Source organism: Battus philenor, unplaced genomic scaffold (genome assembly GCF_028537555.1).
Source record: "Battus philenor isolate CCGP_79_NKW_IND1 unplaced genomic scaffold, ilBatPhil1.0.hap1 SCAF_14, whole genome shotgun sequence".
NCBI lineage: Eukaryota > Metazoa > Arthropoda > Insecta > Lepidoptera > Papilionidae > Battus > Battus philenor.
Genome location: NW_027181676.1, coordinates 12,559,995 through 12,568,679, shown reverse-complemented (window position 1 = coordinate 12,568,679; position 8,685 = coordinate 12,559,995). Strand labels below are relative to the sequence as shown.

The 8,685-nt window shown below is 34.9% G+C and overlaps 1 non-coding gene across 1 annotated transcript; it reads right to left on the bottom strand.

Moving 5' to 3' along the window:
- Positions 1-8,310: 8,310 nt before the first annotated feature.
- On the bottom strand, positions 8,311-8,471 carry LOC137918573 (U1 spliceosomal RNA). Its single transcript, XR_011106697.1, has one exon. It is a non-coding gene; the product is annotated as a U1 spliceosomal RNA (small nuclear RNA).
- Positions 8,472-8,685: the final 214 nt, after the last annotated feature.

Sequence of the window (8,685 nt, the reverse complement as noted above, 5' to 3'; positions counted from 1 at the left end):
TAAAGATATTTTGAATTATGGCGTGACCAAGGTAAACAAACCTTATTTCCCATATTTATATACATGCATATCGATATAATCTCCATAATCTTTACGAATAGGTATTTAATTGGCGAATTGACGCGGACACTACCCGTGAGTGTATAGACGGTCGTACTGTTAATACCTGTCAATTCATGTTCGTTCATGTTCGAGCCACCGTAACACAAACCCCTGTAAATACGGCCACACTGCGCTGTGAATCCCGATGGTTAATAGTGCACCATACCAAGCGAATATAGCTATATATGCATAGGTGTATATATCATAGGTGTATATCATTATTTCTTTAATCACCTAATAATGCAGGAGTAGTTACACAGACGGTCGAATAACGGAGCTTTGGAATTAATTAGACATATGTATTCACCATATAGATATCATTAGTGATGTCAGGATATCTAGAATTTATACTTTTTACAAATACGACAAGATTTTCTCGTCGTCGATATACATTTAAATGCCAGTAACTGTTTTTTTTTGAATATGCTACAAGACACGTCAAAAACAAAAAAGTCCAACGTATACATACAGACTATGTTTTTAATTTTTTTGGCCCTAACGATGTTCGTAAAGTATAATCTGTTAATGACCTTGTTGTAGGTCAACGAAGACGTTCCGGTTTTAACATTTAGTGGTATAATCGAGAGCATGTCAGTGCTAAGAGTTCGTTCAAGTGTTTTGATCCGAATAATCGCTCCATATTCACGATTTTTAATCGATACTCGATATACGCTTTTTATATACGATTTATTTTAATCGATTTTCATGTTTTGGTTCGGCTTTAGCATTGGAATTTTTTCAAATTAAAAACTGCACCATCATTGTAGAACATCAAAATATACATAAATATAAGCTTAAATTTTTTTCGTGTAATACATTGTAGTACAAAATTAAATATGTTTGTCTACTACACACGTACACAGCCTAGGCCATAAATATGAAAGCTTACATTTAAACTTTTCAAAATGAATTAAACACGACATTTTATTTACCAAACATCACTTATGAGGGCATAAGTTATGAGAATTCAAAAAGTCAATTGTCAGAAGAGACCAATTTGATAAAAACTAACATATTGGCATTTTTCAAGTTAAATATATGAAGCCGCAATTGCGCCCAGATCTGAGAAGAGCTCACAACAAACTCATTCGCTTTTTTGTGATCACTTTCTCAATGTCCTTAATACATATAGTAGGCCTACTGGAAGAAATTTCTGGTTAGAAATAAGTAGTGCCTGTTGTGTCAGTTATATTTGTATTGTTACTTTAGTGTTTTTATTGTGTACAATAAACTGTTAAATAAATTAATAAACATATATAGATGAAAAAGTCTTTATTTCTATCACTAAGTAGTAGTCGCTTCTTTGGCGAAAGTTTTTCCTAAACCCCTCCTTCAATCGCGCTTCCGAGCTTCACGCAAGAGTCTCTTGTTAAAGGTTTCATTCCATATTTAACTACGCCATCCTCTTCTATTTTTCGTGTCCCTTGGCAACCTCTCTTTTAGGCCAGGTTTTGCCATTCTGGTGTTGTTCATGCAGATGTGTCATGTACATGTGTGTTCTGTACATGAATTCGATAGATATAACAATTTGTTCTTGATTTGTATTTATTTATTTATTAAATATTCTTTAATGTACACGTTAGGATACATTTAAATAGTTTCACAATAATATACAAAACTACTATCATTAAAAATCTTAAAATACTGTAATGGTATTTTGAAAATGTATAACAATATAAATTTATATATAATAATTAAGAGACATTGTAAGGGGGTTTGGTGTAAAACCGAATACAGTTGGCCACAATAATTGCTTACCAACTATTAACGTCGAACATCCTTTAATTATATTTATATTCTTAATAATTAATTATTTACAAATTAAAATTGCTCCACATATAAATGAATATCACAAAAATCTTGAAAAAGGAATAATAAAATATGGTTTCTTAATATAAACTAAACCATTTAATATTGTAATTGAATATAATGTACATGACTTGCGAAAGAGGCTAATGTTTATTAACGTACTAAAAAAATGCACCGAAATGGCGAAGGTCAATAAAGCCTTTGAGTTTGAGCCGCATTCACTACATTTCTAAACGTTGAATATATCGTGAATCATGTCGAATTTAAATATAGAATACTGTTAAATTTATATTCGCTACTTTGATACGAGGCAGTAATTAGCATGTGTAATATTTTACTTCTAGGTATGAGGAGTCATTTCATCAGTACTTGAATGCCATTAGATGAACAGACAAAATGATATTATTTCTACATTTTACGAATAACGATTAATAAAATATTTTCCAACATCAATACTCACAAATATCAATTATTTACTAAAATAATTCTGGTATTTTACATATACAACAGATTATTTATAAATCTTCTTTGTACATCAAAGCAAGAAGAGAGAATAAATATAGACGAAAGAAGAACTGTAATCGTCGTGTTCACTGCTAGGCATTTGTTTTCTCATCATTGGCTTCTGGAGCGACATCATTAGTCGGCCCATCTGGTGGGTGGGGCTTCCGCGTCTACCGGCCGCTGGTCATCTATGGAGTGCTTTTTGGCTCCTACCACTTTCTGCACGAGTAATGCCTTAATATTTATCATCATTACGTCAGCCAATAGTGGCTTACTGCAAGGTATAGGCCTCCCTTAATTCGCCATTATGATTATTATATACGTATATTATACATTACCGTTGCTTATTAATAATTAAATACACAGGCGTTGTTGGACGCGATGTGACCCGCCTTTAGGTAGACCGAAGTCATAGTTAAAGTTGCGATAAGTCGTTCGATGCGTGCAGCGCGAGACCGATTATAAAGTCGATCTTTTGGCAACTTCTATGCCTTGTCATGGGCATCTATCAACTGATGTGATTTGTCACCATTACCTCCCACATGAAGTATTTAATAGGTGATCTCTTCGTGCTGATTATAGCGGCATAGGACAACGCGGACGTAAATAAACTGGATAAGTCGCGTTACACAGCGGACCTCCGTGTCTGTCGCTTCCAGTAACGAATGGCGGTCGTGCGTACGAGCCGGGCCGCGTGTGATCGGTGGCGGGAAAGCTGATACGTTATTCAAATAACCGCCGTGCGAACGTTATTATTTATTGCCCGTGATCGTTGGAAAGCCGAGAGGAAAGTCCGGCTACCGGTTCGTAGCCGCCAGGGCTTCTCAAACTGGCACATAATAACAATACATATTTTAGTTACACAATTATATTTATTTGACGTTTATCATTTTTTATCAATCTCGTTTAATTTATGTGCTATTCTCGATGATTTAATAAAATAGTTATAATCATTATAATGTCAGGCTTCTCCTGTAAATTTCAGGTTGTACCGGTTGAAAGCGGTCAAGTACAGTGTTAATGGACAGGCCAAATACCACAAAAAGGCTAACTGGCGAGGTTTTAAAGTTTTGTGACAGCATTTTTCAGTCTTTTATGTGTCATGACCTTCCTAAAAATGCGTTTCTAAAATTCTTACGCCTCCCCTAAGTAACAAATAGATTTTAATATTAAAGCGAGTCCACTTTCGAATTGTCTCCGTTAATAACCAAATTGCCCCCATATGGGGCGTGGGCGCCACGTCGGGGAACACTGTTCTAGAATGTAGATCACGGGCCGGTAAGCGCATCGTAGGGGATCCATGGTGGAGATGACTGACTTGATAATTGACTAATAAACCAGTAATCTAAGAGGCGAGCTATGTGTGACAAGAGAAGTTGTACGGCTAAAATGACGTTAATATTGAAGTTCTATTATATAAAAAAATATCCCAGTTTAACAATCACTGGATTATGTCGTCAGAATCTAAGCTTAAAGTTGCTGGATAGTAAATTCGAATTATTGCGGTAATTCCGATGACACCGTAAATTACAAAAGGCTTATTTGTATTTCATTAACATAACCACCTCGGGTGTGGTAAATGATTATTTTATTTTAATGAATTTGTTAACTTTAATAAAAAATCAATTTAAATTGTTCGTGTTGATCTAAGAATGAATGTGTGGATAGTTTAGTGACATTAATGCTTACGATCTAATAAGTTCAAGTAATTTAAAGCAAGTTTCTTGAGTGGCGATCAAAAGCTGGTAGAAACGGTGTGGGTAGTCCCCCCACTTGGTGGGCCAACTACATAACCAGGGTTGCGGGACGCGGGCATCGTAACGATCTTTAAGAGATATATCTATCAACAGACACGATAATGATGATGGAAAAGGCTTTAAGCGTCAATAACAACGTATAAAGCAACTATTATTTCAATATACACTGAAATTTTTTCCCGACATGGGGTTAAATAATATTTTTTTATTTTTAGCTTCTATTTTTTTTATTACTTCTAATTTGTATCGCTATATTTTTCGCTTAAACTAAACGCAGACAGTTGGGAGATGGTTGCGGCTATTTGATACGGATCCTTCTTCTCCCAGCTGCGAGGCACGACAGCGTTTTATAATTTTACAATTTTTCTTACACAATTTTCTCTTATGGGTAAATACAGCTAAAATTTATACATATTAACAATACAATTTGGAATACTCAATTATATAGTTGCTACATTATTTTATTTCAAGTCGCTGCCCAAGATGAGATATAAATAAGAGAACCTTTATTTTACACTCACGCTTAATAATTCAGATTTTTTTACTCACGTTTTGGCAGATCGCAGTGCTTACTAAGTTAAATTATTCTAGTCTCTTCTTAAACTATTTCCTAACTTAAAACATAAATTATTATAAACTAAACTACAGTAAAAATTATTTAACACGCCATAACAATGTTGCTTGTTAGATCTTCCTAAATATTAAATGTCTCGCATTAATTCTCCTAATTCTTCAAAACATACTTCACCAGATTAATTACACAGAAGTCCATGTGGATTGTATCCGGAGTGAACAAATCGCTCGTATGTATGTCGGAGACAGGCGTGCGAGGTTACAAGCACGAGAAAATAATTACGAGCGCTCTGATATTAATGTTCACATGATATAACGGATTCGCTATACTTGATATTTAAACCAAATAATATGGATACCGCGGTTTGATATAGTCTCAAGTGTTCTTATATCAAAGATTATTTAATCTGATCTACAAGTTTGAATCAAGAATGAGGAGATCTTTAGATGAAGAAAAGAGAACGATATATATTAGATAAGCGAAATAGCAAATCGATGTGGCCATGGATAGGCCACGTGGCGCGCAGAAGAATTTGCTCCTAGGCTATTCAGGTTGTCGAAAGACGCTGGATGTAAAACTCTTCCTAATGGACCCATCAGTGATCTAGCGAGAAATTCCACTGCTAGAGGTAAGCCTCCCCCTCGATGAACCCTACAGATAAAAACATAAAGTGATAGAGTGGACCTTAAAAATCAAAATTGAACTTGGTTGAGTATAGATGGCAGAATGTTACTATAAAAGACTATCCAAGATTAAGATAGCTCCATATTACTTTTATTTGCTTTTAGGAAAGCTTGATTAAACAAATACATCTTCCAATACGTCATAATTGTTATCATCATAGTTTCAGCAAAGTATCTCTTCTACTACTGGACATAAGCAAGATAAGGAAGCACAATATATCCAATGGGACTGGCTATAATCCACATCCATTTAGAATGTGTTCAGAAAAGAAGAACCAGTGTCCTTTTGTTTCATGTAAAACTGAAGCATGAGAAATATAAAACTGAAACTAGAACTATATCAGGACTACTGTATAATGCATTGTGACGAGTGTGGCTAATAAATAAAACTATTACAAAGATCATTTGATACCAGGATTTGAAAGGAATTTTCCTAGTACCAGAAAGGACATGTGTTTTTTATTATACGATTTAACCTGGTGTCAGGAATATTTCTATTACGAAAAACATCCATAATATAAGACAGAGACAAGTTAGATTATCTATGTAAATATAAAGTTAAATATACGGAGCAACTAATAAAACCACAGTTGAAAATAAATATTTTTTATGAACACCATTAAAACTAACACAGGTTCTAGAATAAGACTGAAAAAGAAGTTGCAGTTTTTTTTTCTTCCTTCTAGAGATACATGCTATGTGTGGCTTTAAAACTCTTCTTTAATTTTAATAAAGATTTTCATAGTTATTGTCCATTTGTAGATCACAACAAACAAATATCGACTTGTTAACGAACTCAAAATGAGCATCCGACGACGTCGAAAATGGGTCATTCGGTAATTCTAATAACTTACGTCATACGTTCACGTCGTGGACAAATTGACGGTTTGACGTAAGTTCTTTGTGTTTTAATATTCGCTTCTTCGTTTTCTTTTGTATAATTCTTCTAGAAGGTTTAATGGAATCAGGCGTTATCTCGCGGAAGTCCATCCTAAGTAAGAAAAGGACCAATATTATAAGACTCTGTGTTTGGAACTAATCGATGTAACATAAATCCTGAAGATGCCCCGTGGAGGGGTGAAACACGTGTTGAGTAATTTGGCGGCGGCGGTTGTGTGACGCACTGTTTGCCGCAGGCGCATTTGTCAGCGGGCTGGCGGACGGTGCACTTTATTGCACGACTACCACTGCACGTGCGGAAGTGGCTAAATATTGGTCCTTTTCTTCTAGAAGATTCTCCGCTTAATCTTTTAACTTATCTCTGTATTTATAACATAAAGCAGTTGTTTGTTTGTAGTTTCCGTCCACTTTAAACATTTCTATCACAATTAATCCTAGCGCATCTTCTTTATTAAGGTTAACTTATTAAAACGAATCAAGTTATGTTTATTGCCGTAGTGTTTCTATGACTAGCTTTACGTCATTATCATTATATTAATAGTTTCATTTAGCTTTCTCAATATATGTACTTGATGAGACACACTGTATATAAATAAAGATGGAGATATTTATCTACTTCCAGGAAGTATATATCCTTCCTGAGCGTAAGTGAATATGTAATTGTAGTTAACGCTCTTGTTAAGGAAGATGTTGAGAGCAGACCGCTTCCATCCGTTACTATTGGAAACCTAGGAAAGAAACCTTTGTTTGTGTATGTATACGTATATATGTTTGTATAAATGTTTTGTATACGTTAACTATCTATTATTACTCTATGTGTCCTAGCGTGTACAATAAAGAATATTAAATAAAAAAATAAATAAACGCCCTTCGGCTGAATCCCTTATGCACCTACTCGTCTAAGCACTTCAGTAAGAGAGAAATGGCGGAAGGCTAAAACAGTGCGTTTTACTTCCTCCCCCTGGATTAAAACTCTTTTTCTTTTGACCCGAGAAACTGCCAATTGTTGACTAAACTGTTCATTTATATAAAGAGTTCCCTTTCGCAAAGGTATGCGGATTCATTCTCTGCCTCGCATACAGGCCCTTTAGCTTTCAGATTCCTCTAAGTGATTAACTTGTTAAAGCGTTTGCACCATTTCAAACTCAACGCGACATGCGAGGCATCTGAGACTTTTTGCCACTTAGCGCAATCACAGTTAATGCCACACACTTAATCAACGGCTAAACGTTGGATTCGCGACCTCATTTTCACTCATTTGCATATACAGTGTTAAGTTTATAGGAGATGTTGTATGGTATAAACGAAGGACCTAATTCAACAGATGACCCATTCTATAATACTGACAGCTTACTACTATACCTTTCTCTCATCATCATTATCATTTGAGACGACAGACATCTACTGCTGGATATAGACTTCTCCCAGTGACTTCGAATATAGGAGAAGTTGGTCTGCATTCAGTGTCTTTCGATGACCAAAAGAAGTTCGTCTGTTCATCTTCTAGATGGATATCCTCCGTGCCATGGTGGTACCGGCACGTAGAATAGTCTGCCCTCTTCCTTAGTTAAAGTAAGAGCCGGCAAATGAAAAAATATTAACGGACAATAGGCAGAAATATCTTCCAACTTGCACTCATCGCGCTTGGTCGGCGAGTATTGGCACACACCCTTAAGGTTGCAAACAAGAAAAATATATGTACACTTTAAAAATAAACTCCAGTGTAATGCTTCTTAAATGTTATTCATTAAATAATGTTAGTAAAAAATACTACTACAGTGTAAAGTTTTTATATATGAAAATAAAACAGTTGAACTAATATGTAATATAAAAGATATTCATATGGATGAAAAAAAAATAACTGAATTTATAGCAGGATTTCTCTGTTCAGTGCTCTTTTGCCATTATATGTGAGCTTAATTTTATTCTAGTTTTTATCAAATTGGGCTTTTCTCATGACGTAAACTATTTTTTTTAATGAAGGGGACGGCGCGTATGCAGTTCCAATTAACAAAACTACATGTCCGAGTTATTCGCATTAGGAATAATCGCAGGGGTCAACCCAACTACAGTGTGATGCAGGGGTATCGCCCTGGGGGAACTGCCTTCATGATCACGATATCCCCTACGCCATGTAAGTATGGCGTACAAGTAATCCCACTATATTTTAAAAAATAAGATAGTGATATCTGTCATCTTACTGAAGATTTTTTCAAAGATTGTTATCATTAAACTTTCAACTTTTGTATAATATGATACATATAAAACTCACCTAATTAGTCGTATTACATCACATTTTGGGCACATGATGAAAGAGTTTCTTAGTTAAGTAATATTTGAGAAACTTTATTAAAAT